This window comes from Mus pahari, chromosome 3, assembly GCF_900095145.1.
Source record: "Mus pahari chromosome 3, PAHARI_EIJ_v1.1, whole genome shotgun sequence".
NCBI classification, from domain to species: Eukaryota; Metazoa; Chordata; class Mammalia; order Rodentia; family Muridae; genus Mus; species Mus pahari.
The window spans coordinates 53,359,975-53,370,403 of record NC_034592.1 but is presented as its reverse complement, the minus strand read 5'-3'; positions in this window follow the sequence as shown (position 1 = coordinate 53,370,403).

Here is a 10,429-nt window from a genome sequence, read left to right as displayed (position 1 = left end):
AGAGTCTTGCTAGAGGAAATGTGTCACTGAGTATGGGCTTTGAGTGGTTATAGCCTTGTGTCATTTCCTGTTACATGTTTTCTATTGCTTCTACTGTACAGATGTAATGTAATTGCTTTGCCTTCTGCTTCTGCTGCCATACCTTCTCCACCATCATGAAATCTACTCCAATGGCCCTACAAGTAGAAATAAACCCTTTATCCTCTAAGTTGTTTTAGTCATTTACCACTCCAGTGTAATGTAAGGAGCACAAAGTCAAAGCTAAATGATAGAAAATATACTTAAATAAAGTTGGCTTTCTTTTGTTTTGAGATTAAGGTTCTGTTTGGGGGAACACATAGAAGATAAAGTAAGTAGAACTTATTAATAAATTTATATCAAAAGGAATATGTTGTGCCCTGTGCAAACTGACACAGCTACAGCACAACTCTACACCTGAACCTCAGGGAACATTGAGCTAAAGTTAAAAAAAAAAAAGTAGAGCCTGAGGACTGGGATATCTGCTGTGAGACAGTGTCTAATATATAGGGCAAATACACTGTCCTAGTGAAATCTCAAACATATGGCTACCTAAACAAAACCTGCACAGTGGCAGCCAAGGATGATATGTCAAAGTAGATTGGTGGAATTGCTCAAGGCCCAATCTCTACATAAAAAGTTATATACAAAGCAGTTAATTCCTACCTAGACAGTGAAGATGAATTGTCTTCAGCAATAAGGCTCTCGGTAGGTCATACAGTCCAATATATGAGAATAACACAAGGTGAATTCAGTTAGCTGTCATGCATACGTAATTATATAGGGTATATGTATATGCTATTGTGTATAACACTACTTGAGGAAGAGGTCATAAATTCAAGAGGGAGTAAGGTAGGCACTAGAGGAGTTGTAAGGAAATAGATAATCGTTGAAATGATATAAATACAATTCTCATATGTGAAGTCATCAAAAATTTTAATTTAAATTCAACAAATTTTGTTGAAAGTACTGTCTAAAATACTGGTTTTACACCTTTGTTTGTTAAACACTTCATAGGTCTGCAGCAAAAGGAAAAGTTTTTTTCATGGAAATTTTAGAGAAGCTTCTCGTGTACATCTGATGAGGGACTCCTTAAAGCTAATCCTACAGCACTGTCCATAATGGGGCAGTAGTCAGAGACAAAAGTCAGCAGTGCCTCGTTTGTTGCTTACATCATGCTGCAGTTCAATATATTTCTATAAACTAGTTGCCCATTTACTTGCACTTATTTTTGATGGATTTGTCCTTAAGAAAAACTAGGAAAAATTTGAGATATACCAGAGGAAAGCGAACATTGAAGCATATAGTGCGATGTTCTCAGATTCTATGGAGAGCTGGTCCTTTCATTGTGTCCAGATTCTGTAAGACTTAAGAGCTGATAGTTATAATAGTAATATTTTCCATCTAGAGATCCAAATTACCTTTAGTGGAATCTGGATATTGTCCTTTGGGTATTGATTTGTCTTCAGATATTGCTTTGGATTTAAATGAATTCAAATGTCTTATCTCATTATTCCTTTTGATGCATCGAATTGTTTTTTGGCTTGGCTTTCACATCTTATAGATTTACTAACTACTGAAGACAAAATATGTGACATATGTTCTTTATATTTGAATAAGAACCATGAATTTGGTCTGATATACATATATATATATATATATATATATATATATATATATATATATATATATATATCCCCTCCAAATATTTGAATAAAATGAAGTTCTATTTGGGTAAAATGTAGGAAGAGGCAAGAGAACTGATGTTTTGTTTGTTTTGTTGCATAGTATTCATACAACGGAGCTTATGTATACTAATTGAAAATGATTTAGCATTTTAAACATTGTTTTGCTTAATAGTGTAAATTAACTGTTCATAAATCTAAATTTAACCACAAATGTCCAGGATATTTGATTTTTGTACAGTAGTGCATTTTCAGTCATAAACATAAATTTTAGTATTTGAGGCTGAAAGGATGGGTAAGGGCATAGATAGTCTCCTACCTTGGCCATACAGTCTCGCTGCAAAGAGCCGTGAGGTCCAGTTTCAGTGCAAGACCAGATACCAAGGGAAGAAGTTAGGGAGCAAGAGCAGGATGCAGAGAGTCCTTCTTTGGTATCTGTCTCTCTTTGTCTGTCTCCCTCTCTGTCACTCTTATGCACACACACAAAAATTTTAAAATATTCAAATTTCACTGTAGGATGTTTTTAGCAAATAGTTATTCTAGTAGCATGACTTAGGATCTGTGAACTTTTCAAAACCCATGAAAAGATCTGAGATATGAAAAACCAGACTGAGACACCTAACATATCAAAACTAAGCTTTCTAGATAAAACGGAATAAAAGCAACACTTATTACAAAGCCCACTGGAGCCAGTCTCAGTTGATACACAGGTGATTTTTAATAAGTTAATTTTGAAGAGGACCAATTCTCAGCATCTGCTCCTATAGCCAAAGAAGGTTTGAGTAGTGTTGTTCCACTGCAGACCCTGGGTGGGACTGATTGAATGATGTCACTCCCTGGGAATGTAACATGCCACTTTGTTTCTTTTTTCTTTTTTCTTTTTTCAACTTCAAAAAAAAAATTATTAGGTATTTTCCTTATTTACATTTCAAATACTATCCCGAAAGTTCCCTATACCCTCCCTCCACCCTGATCCCCTACCCACCCACTCCCACTTCTTGGCCCTGGTATTCCGCTGTATTGGGGTATATAGTTTGCGAGACCTAGGGGCCTCTCTTCCCAATGATGGCCGACTAGGCCATCCTCTGCTACATATGCAGCTAGAGACATGAGCTCTGAGGGTGCTGCTTAGTTCATATTGTTGTTCCATCTATAGGGTTGCAGACCCCTTCAGCACCTTGGGTTCTTTCTCTAGCTCCTCCATTGGGGGCCCTGTGTTCCATCCTATAGATGACTGTGAGCATCCACTTCTGTATTTGCCAGGCACTGGTATAGCCTCATATGAGACAGCTATATCAGGGTCCCTTCAGCAAAATCTTGCTGGCATATGCAATAGTGTCTGGATTTGGTGGCTGATGATGGGATGGATCCCCAGGTGGGGTAGTCTCTGGATAGTTCATCCTTTCATCTTAGAGGAGTGGGTGGGTAGGGCAGCAGGGCGGGGGGAAGGTATAGGGAACTTTCAGGATAGCATTTGAAATGTAAATAAAGAAAATATCTTAAAAAAAAAAAACAAAAAAACAAAAACCAAAAACAAACAACTTTGTCTCTGTAACTCCTTTCATGGGTATTTTGTTCCCTATTCTAAGGAGGAATGAAGTATCCACATGTTGGTCTTCCTTCTTCTTGGTTTTCTTGTGTTTTGCAAATTGTATCTTGGGTATTCTATGCACTCACTGATAAGTGGATATTAGTCACCTTGTTTCTTATGACCTCAAAATAAATGGTGCCAATTGATCTTTGGTTATTTTGATGGCTCCTACTAAAGCTTCCATAAATGTAAACTCTTCAACTTTCATTTATTCATAGTCTTAAAAGAACTAATTATTCACTATATTCCTTTGTTCTGAACATCCTCAAAAGACACTTTCCTGGTCTTTCACCAAATAGTCATTCCTGAGAAAGCAGAGACAGTAGAACTAAGAATATGGAGTTTTCATTTCTGCCTCTCCTTCAGTTTCCAGCAATGTTTCACGCAGTAACTTATTATACTCCAAAGCTTTGGCACTGAACACATTGGCTTAGATATGAATAATAATTTTACTTCCTAAGGGCAATAAGGAAGTTGAGAAAAGATGGGTTACTTGCTGAATAACGCAGCCCGCCTAAGAAATAAACTATGTGATCCAAGCCAAGAGAGACAGAGATGACAGCATGAACTGAGAGTCCTGTCTTGGCTTTATATGCTGCAGTCTCCATGGGACTCTGGGAATGGCCATATCACCCCAAAACCTCTGAGTTACTCTTGCCTCTAGGTTCAGAGCATGCTCTCTACTGTGACTGCCAGAAGTCACTGGCTCTGCTGCTTGTCAACTGTGTACCCTGTTAGTTGTCTGGAAACATTGGTTTGTTTGCTTCAGTTTCAGAGAAGAGACTGCTATGTAGCCTGGACTAACTTGCAACTCTCTAGGCTCCCAGCTCCACCTCCAACACTGGGATTGAGGTACATGCGACTACCAGCTCTAATTAATATTTTTATGATTCCATTTTCACCACTAAAAGGGAATGATAGCGAAAATAGTAATAATGCCTTGGTCATAGAGATTTTATAAATACAAAATATTTTAAAACATGCAAGGAATTTAGAACCCCATGTAGAAGACTTCGGATTATATGCCTAAATGCCAATATTATTCAACTTTGTTACAGGAATATATATATATATATATATATATATATATATATATATATATATCAGATTGTTCTTACATTAGAGATTTGATCATACCATTTAAAATGGACACAGCTGTTTATTTAAGGCACTTCTTTATACTCTCTTCATAATAGATGGATAATATTCCCCACTATTTCTCCCAGGAGCATAGGTTTTTGTATGAAATCCAGCCTAGGGCTAGACTAGGTTATAGAAGGCTGTGGTGTTATCCAACCTTACATGATGGACATGATGCTTACAGTTACAGGAAATGTACAGAACGTAAAGCCCTCTCAGACCCCTCTATCACCACCCCAAACAGGATTCTACCAAGCAGTGTACGGACAAGGAGCACAGTCATTTTCTTTAAAGATTTGACTGAGTGAATACAAAATAATTGATTTTTCTTTTGATAATAAAACTTAATGGACTAACGATGATTTCAAAACACATTTTGAATGAAATAATCATTAGTAGTAAACTACATTTTAAAGAAAAATGAAACTATAAACACTGAGATCAACAAATGGGAAATCAAGTAAAGAATCAATAAAAATAAAGCCAGTTATTACATAAGCAAATCATTTTTATTCCTTGAAGCTTTGTATATTTTACAGTATATATTAGAGGTCAGTAAGTTGACATTTGACCTGAATTATAGAAAGTCTTTTTTTAAAATTCAGGGGTGAGCGTGAGAGACTGCCAACACTCATAGCTCACTTCTCATTACTTGCCATTTCACTGATTACATGCATCACGACCTTTACTGTGTGAAGATGTTTGCTGAGCAGTGCTTTTAAACTGGGTGTAATTGAACTGGACAAGGCGTCAAACCCATTGGGAAGGAGTCTGTACTCTACAGAGAAACAATCTTGAACAAAATGCTAAAGCTGAAGATTCCTCCAATTACTCCTCATGAGCCAATGAAGACAAGGACGAAATGGAAAGACTCAAATAAAAGTCCTTCGAAATGTTTAGTTTGAATTCCTTCCTTACAAGGTAAGCAGGGTTCAGAGTATGCTGGCTGAGGCCAGCTACTCCCCCCACCTGCCTGTCACTATGATATGAGACAAACCTCTCTTTATAGTAGTATTAATGCCACACTCAAGCCTTACAGAAAGTTTAGGTTGCTTTTAATTATATCCTCAAGTGAATACTGAAGAGAAAGTGTTTTTGGTCTGAACAACAAAGAAATTAAAGTTTTGTTAAGACATATAGCAATGGAGGTGGTGATTATCCTGTTTGATATCCATTTACTTGTGTTTAATGGTATTCAAGCCAAATCTAATGAGAGGAGTATTTAATATTACTCGAACTTCCTTAAATATAATTCTGGATGATTCATTTATATTTTGATGTTTTTATTATCAACAACAAGATATGGGATTTGAGAATTAAAACATAATTGGTAATACCTTAATGTTAATTACTTTTAATACTTATACCAGTAATTTGGTTGATTTTATAAAGCTTAAAATTCAAAGTAGTCCCTCTCTAAGGCTTTTGTTTTGCTTTGCAGTTAAAAACTGCATATTTCTTGCCTAATATAAATATTCAAAAAGGAGCTTTGTGATGAAAAGATCATGGTTTGAAATGATCATTTAAGCACTTTCAGCCTTCTCTTAGGAACCATTTATCAGTAATAGTTTATAAAATATGCATAATCATAATGTTCTTTAAATAATAAATGGATGTTGATGCTTGTGGTTGAATTTTACAATGTTTTATTGGAAGAACATAGTGTTCTATCTTTGATTTGGAGGCCAGCTGGTTCTAGCACTGAGTGTGTGTCCTTGGAACACCTACTGCTGCAAAAGATCTCACCTGCTTACCGATGACGTGAGTTTCTTCTTTTGGGTAGTCATTTTTTTTTCTGAAATAATTGAGAAAACACCAACTAACAAATGCTGTACACATCAAAGAGCTGCAAAAATTGAAGAGCATTTTGTTAAAGTCATTGCTTGCAAGGTGAGGGAAGAAACCCAAGGGAGCCTGCTTTCATGATTCTCCTTTTTTCTAGAGTATTTTCTCTTTATGGGCATTTTGAAAATACACTTTATTTTTACTTTAATTTTTTATATATCTATGTGTCTTTGTGCATAGGTATGTTCATGAGAGAGCAAGTATCACAGAGGACAGAGATGTAGGATGCTCATGTGGCTGGAGTAACAGGCAAGTGAGCAGTGAGTGTTGTAGGTGCTGAGAACCAAATTTGGGTCATTCTCAAGAGTATGATGTGTTTTTAACTGCTAAGCTATGTCTCCACCCTATTTTTCATTTCTTTTCAGAATGATACTTATACTTGGAAACAAGAGATACATACTAAATTTCATATGTATATATAAAATAGCCATAAATAATATAAAATTTAAAATGTCAAAACACCCAGACTTAGACAATGACACTAATAGCAACTACATATTGATATTTTTATACATTTATTTTCTTCAGTTTGTGTAGCTAACTCTATTACTATCTATCTATCTATCTATCTATCTATCATCTACCTATCTAATCTATCCTTTTTCCATCATCTATGGGCTCTATTTATTATATACATACCTACCTATCAATCAATTATCTATCTATCTATCTATCTATCTATCTATCTATCTATCTATCTATCTATCTATCTATCTATCTATCTACTCTTACACATTTTACAAATGAAAGCCATACATTTGATGTGAGACCACAGTATGAATTTTTCTTATAGCATTATGTAGATGTTAGTTTATCACATCACACCACAAACTCAGTTCCATAAAGGCCAAATATTGCTACCATCTTTAACACATTTGTAAATGTTTATATGACTAGCATAATCATAGTTTCAGGGTCACCCCTTTGACCAACTGTAACACATGAGCTTATTCTGGAATAAGACACCACTTAATACTTTAAAGAAAATGTCTCTAAGCACACATTAGCTTGGGAGGTGATTATTCATCATCCTGTATTTGAAAAATCCTGACTGTTAAAGTATCTTCACATTAATCGTGGGTTTTTAAGAGGGTGACAAACATGACTGTAAGTGACAGTGCTGAAAAATGTAAAGAAAAATTTGGTTATATTTCCCTTGTGAGCTTTCGGATTTCATGTTAACTTGCTAGGTAAGTGTTAAAAATCATCAGTTTAAAGAGCTAAAAATTTCCTACCCTCTAGTTTTTATAGGACAAAAGTCTGGACACAGCTTAGCCAGTTTTTATACTTCTGAGTCTCACAGAGGGGTTACTAGGATTCCATTACAGGTGTGGATAAAGAAGAGATTGATTCTCAAGCCCTGTATGCCCTGGACATAATTCACTTTCTTGCAGCAAGGTTGTATTCTTGCTGGTGGCTATCCCAAGCTTTCTGATATTTCTAAGAGCTCCTTGCTACATGGTCTTCTTCTTACGATGGCTTAATTTGCAGTAACTCACTTCTTCAAAGCAAGACAGAGAGAGTTTCACAAGACAGGCTCACATGTAATATAACATGGTCATATGGCTAGCCTAACCCACTTTTACACTGTTACAACCTCAATGAAAGGCTTGAAGTTTTAAGTCAGGCTCATTAGAGGAGCTTAGATTCTTCAGCAAAACTTCCATGAGTTTCAGATATTCCATAATTAAAATAGTTGTGTTCATGATTTAAAAAATAGTTTTATATTTAAGAATTTGGATATCATCTTTAAGGCAAGAGTAGATAAAAACAATGCAACTACATGTTCCATCTTAAATAACCCTAATAACCAAAATATGTGGATAATTTTAACAAACTATGTGTTTGAGGTCTATACTAGAAATACAAAATGGTTCATAAAAATTTAAATACCCACATAACTACAGAACTTTCAATTAAAAGACATAAGGTATTGCTGTCAGTTTTAGATTGTGATATGATTTAATTCATTTCAATTAAATTTACAGAAACTATTTGTGTGTGTTGAGGGGCAATGTATGTTTATACTAACACTATAACTTAAGTCAAACAAGTTTTGAAAAAGGAAAAATAAAGATGAGAACTTCAACAGTCTTTAGTATTCATTACAAGCTAAGTTAATTAATTAATACAGAATGTGATTGTTGCAAAGAGATAATCAGACCAATGCCATAAAATGGATGGTGCAGAAATATGTCCACATATAGAGCATATCTCACACAACAATGCAGCATTACAAGTGGTACAGGACAGATCAGTATCTGTCTTGCCAAAGACTGGTTAGGGTACATAAGTTACTACAGGGGACAAATCTAGACTTTGATTTCATACTACAAATAGACAGTATTTGAGATTGAATTGTGGTATTAGGCTCCTAGAGAAGGTGTAGAAATAGTTTTGTCAAACAAGTACTGGTAAATATTCTTTATATTGAACACATATAATATTTAAAATAAAACTTCATTAAAATAAATCAATTTTAGTAACAGACGGGGAATAATTAATTATTGCTGTATATTTGTAATTGTCTGGGCATAAAACACTGTAATAGGTTTTTAAGACTATCAAGTAGTAAAAACCAATGCAATGCCACACCAATAAGATAATGAGTAAACAATCTAGAATATCCTTATTAACTTTTATCCCACTCAATTGAAGAAACACACAAAGACTTGGCAAAGTTTTGGCAACAGTTCCAAAAATACATTGAGGGAAAATCTAGATATGAAAAAATATATACTGCATTTCTCAATGTATAGGAACTTATAGTCCTAAAAAATGAATCTGTTGTGCTAGAAGCCATAGAGGCTGTGACTGTGAAGGGTATGTGATTGTCTAGAACAGTGGTTCTCAACTGTCCTAATTCTATGACCCATTAATGCAGTTCCTCATATTGTGGTGACATCCTACCATAAAATTTTATTGCTACTTATTAACTAGAACTTCTACTGTTATAAATCATAATATAAATATCTGTGGTTTCTGGTGATCTTAGGTGACACCTATGAAGGGGACATTTGACCCCACCAAGAGTTGGTGACACATAGGTTGAGAACCACTGATATATAAGGAGTCATGAGCAAAGATGCCAAGGTAAATTTTGGGCTTGATTTCTTCTCAAATAGGAGGATAGGTACATAAATATGTAAAACTCAACTGAGCTGTTCACTTGAAACTTGTATGTGTCACTGTATGTAAATTAAGCAATTTAATTCAAGATCCTGTCTCATGTGTCACTGCTTTACTGATTCAAGACTTGGTCCTTATGCTAGTGTTCTATCTCTTTTGACTGATGCTATTCCCATTTTCATTGTTCCAATATCTTCTTTGTTAGTCTCCAGATAATTTCTAAATTTGTGGCACTCTTCACTGAGTTTGTGACACTATTCTATGATGAGTGTCCTGACAAAGACAGGCTTCATGGTACTCTGATGCTGCTCAACCTACTCTGGATTCTAGAATTAGCAATCCTTTACCCTATTTTCTTCACTGAAACATAAAGTAAGCAGAGTAGCAGGAACTTAGGCACACAGTACAATGCAGAACAATTACTCTCAACACAAACTTAACATGGTCCAACTCATGCCAACATAGCTCTTCTCAACAGTACTGTTCGCAAACAATACCTTCTGGTTGAAAGGTTGGGAGTAGGTGAGAAAAGAGAGATAGTGACAGAGAATAAGCAGAAGAGCTCCAATGGTTCCTGGTACCATCACTTCATAAGGAAACACACACATGTGTATATGTTACTTTGTTTCTGTTGCAAAACTGCTCTATCCAAACTACACAAGCATACAAAGTTGCATCAATAGAACTTTTATCTTGAAATCGTTTCATTCTGGATATACCCAATGCTTTTTAGCATCTATGGTGTATTTTCCACGTAGCTACCAAAATATATAGTACAGATGGAAGTTAAAGATGCCTCAGTTCTATTTCTGCCCTTAGTAGTAGTGTATGTGACTGAATATGGGATAGTCTGTCAAAGAGGAAATGGTCATTTATCATCAAAAATCTAACTAAGATAACTAAGAAAGCTTGCCAATGAGAAGAAAGTAGATGTTGACTAATGAATCCTAGGATTGCAATCTGGTAATAAATGGTGAGAGAGAGAGAGAGAGAGAGAGAGAGAGAGAGAGAGAGAGAGAGA